At 34.3% G+C, this 3503-nt stretch overlaps 1 pseudogene; it reads left to right on the top strand.

Moving 5' to 3' along the window:
- The first annotated feature begins 980 nt into the window (after positions 1–980).
- On the top strand, positions 981–3056 carry LOC104121262 (delta(12)-fatty-acid desaturase FAD2-like; annotated as a pseudogene).
- The last annotated feature ends 447 nt before the right edge of the window (positions 3057–3503 follow it).

Below are 3503 nucleotides of genomic sequence, written 5' to 3'. Positions count from 1 at the left end.
GCTTCAAACTCATCACATCAGTTGTTAGATGTTGTACTTTAAACTTTTCATTGAGTTTTTATTTATTTTCTGCAACAACCTATAAGACTATTCGTTTTTTTAAATAAACAACATTCTTGCATAGGGTATCTTGTAATCAGACAATAATAAACTGAATCTAATGCACTTGGACAATACAATATTATTGCATGAAGCTGCCAAGCTTATGGCCTCTTTTGTTCTTATCTAAATCTCTCCACTCTATCATTGTCAGTTTGTAGATCTGCCATTAATGAAGGAATTTAATTGGCCAAACCATTAATGGAGTATTTGGTATGGTGCCCTATTTAGAAAAAATAATCATGGTATAAAATTATGTATTTATTTGTTATCAAGTGTCAAATGTTACCTTGGAGGCTTCGTTTGGTCCTCCGCCTTGTAAAACTACTTTTGCTGGAACTTGAGAAAAAAAAAAAAAAAAAATTCAGGCAGATGCGGAACTAGAATTTGAAGTTTATGAGTTCAGAATTCTAATCTGTTTAAGTTTTGGATACTAAATTAATGATTTACACATATTCAATTAATTTCTTAAGATAATAGGTTCGCCCGAACCCGTAACCGAAGAACTAGCTCCGCCCTGGATTATAGGTATATTATTTTTCAGTTTTTGCATAACTAACCCTTGTGTAACTTATAAATCAATACATGTATTATTCCGAACCTAATAAAGCTCCTAAAAAGTCAAAACTACCCTTTACTGCTGATCAAACCTCGTTTAAGTTACTCAATTGTTCAAGGATATAATTGTAAACAAATAGTTTCAAATCAAACATAAGTATAATTAATTTAAACACTATATATCCAATTCTTATGCAATGAACCAGATGTCCCATTAAAATTATATATGTATTATAATCTCTACACAACTAATTCATACATCATAATCCATGCATACCTTGTATATACCTACGTGTCCTATATCACATATATTAGCTCTAATGATGTATTGTCTATAGAAAGATAGATAGTAGTAAAACGGATAGATAGATAGTAGTAAAACGACTCTAAGTGTGAAACACTCAATAGCCAGGGCCAGGGCATTATATATACACAAATTATCTTCAGAAAGTGAGAAAAAATCAAAAGCCATCTCTCTCTGTTCTTGTAAAGAAGAGAGTAAGTAGGAGAGAGAAACATATCCAGATTTAATCTCAGGTAAGGCTAAAAGGTGGTATTTTTTTTTTTTTTTGAGGTAGTATTTCTTTTCAGTAATATCTATCTTTACTTAGTTTCAGTAGTTGACAAATTGGCCCTTTGCAATAATCAAACAGGAAACTAAACTACACTACAATTAGTCTTAACTGGGGTTTTGGGTTAATTGGAGATTTGTTTCAAATAGATTATGGGTTAGTTCCCTAACATATGAAGCATTCCGTCCGGGGAAACATTTATCCTTAATTGAATGGAGTCTTGGAGCAACGGTAAAGTTGTTTCCGTTTGACCTATAGGACACGGATTCGAGCCATGAAATCAGTCATTGATGCTTGTATTAGGGTAGACTGCCTACATCTTGGGTCATGGGTGCAGCTCTTTCCCGAATCCTGTATGAATGCGGGATGCTTTGTGCACCGGGCTGCCATTTTTTTCAAATTTTTGTATTATTTTCTCTGTTACATTTTCGTATTTACTCAATGACTACAATAGATGAACCAACATTAATTTGCAGCAAACTTAATTGTTGCAGATTCAGGATATTGAAGCGCGGCAGGAGAAAAGAAATGGGAGCCGGTGGAAATATGTCATCTTCAACAACTAAAACTAAGAAAAATACTGTCCAAAGAGCTCCATCTTCAAAGCCCCCTTTTACAATTGGTGATATAAAAAAGGCCATTCCTCCTCACTGCTTTCATCGATCTCTTGTTCGCTCCTTCTCTTATCTTGTTCAAGATCTCATACTTGTCTCCATTTTTTACTACATCACGGCCACTTACTTCCATCTCCTTCCATCCCCCTATAGTTTCATAGCATGGCCGGTTTATTGGATCGTTCAGGGTTGTGTTTGCACAGGAATATGGGTCATTGGCCATGAATGTGGCCACCACGGCTTCAGTGAATACCAATGGGTAGATGACATTGTTGGTCTTATACTCCACTCTGCACTTTTAACGCCGTACTTTGCCTGGAAACATAGTCATCGTCGTCACCACGCCAACACTTGTTCCATGGAGAATGATGAAGTCTACATACCAAGGCTTAAATCAAAACTAAGATGATACTACAAATACTTGAATAATCCAGTAGGACTAGTACTCGTACTTGCCTTCACCCTTACTTTTGCCTTGCCTTTATACTTGCTCTTCAATATCTCCGGCCAAAAATATGACCGTTTTGTATGTCACTATAATCCATATAGCCCGATATATACTGATCGCGAAAGGCTACAAATCTACATTTCAGATGCAGGCGTGATTGCAGCTACTTATGTGTTGTATCGCATTACTTTGGCACAAGGGCTAGCTTGGATTGTATGCATTTATGGGGTTCCCCTTCTTATTGTGAACGGCTTTATAGTGCTAATAACTCTTTTGCACCGCACTCACTTTTCATTGCCACATTATGATTCGTCCGAGTGGGATTATTTAAGAGGAGCTTTAGCTACAATAGATAGAGATTTTGGTATGCTAAATAAGGTCCTCCATAACGTTACAGATACTCATGTTTTGCATCATATATTCTCATATATACCGCATTACCATGCTATGGAGTCAAACAAAGCTATAAAGCCATTATTAGGGGATTACTACAAGTTAGATGATACCCCAATTTTGAAGGCACTGTGGAGAGATACAAAGGAGTGCATCTATGTGGAGAAAGATAAAGGATCTCAAGACAAAGGTATTTACTGGTATAAAAACAAGCTTTAACCAAGAACGTAACTATGTAAGCTCATGTTTGCTTTGGTTGTTAGTTTAAATTTATCCCATTGTATAACTATATCCACCTTTACATAACAAAAGTAAATGTCTATTTTATGTAACAACCTATTTGGTACGTATGGATTGTTATGTTATTCCTAACTTATTATTTAATAAATCTATTTACCCTCTGTTTTTAATACTAGAGGGTTAGAATTTAATCCCTCCGAATGTTGTTATGTTCACTCGCTAAAAGGATCCCAGAGCATATTTTCTCGTTCTTTTTTAACTTTCTTTAATTTTTAATAGATTTGGATGGGTATATATTCTCTAGTTCTTGTATTTTATATATTAACATTTGGGAGAAACTTTAGATTTATTTTTATGTGTTGCTAAATCCAACATTTACATTAACTAGATGCACTTTAAGAAACTAATCAGTTAACGAAAATATACGATTCAATCACATAAGAAAAGTTATTAGATCGTATGATTTATCCAAACCTTATATCCAAAAATTAATACTGTAAACTATAATATAATACAAAACGATACATTATACAAAATAATGATAAAACAATAATCCAAACAAAGTACTAGTTGGTTGAT

The sequence above is a fragment of the Nicotiana tomentosiformis genome, chromosome 12, assembly GCF_000390325.3.
Source record: "Nicotiana tomentosiformis chromosome 12, ASM39032v3, whole genome shotgun sequence".
Lineage (NCBI taxonomy): Eukaryota > Viridiplantae > Streptophyta > Magnoliopsida > Solanales > Solanaceae > Nicotiana > Nicotiana tomentosiformis.
Note: the sequence above shows the minus strand (reverse complement) of the source record. Positions and strands in the feature narration are given on the sequence as shown.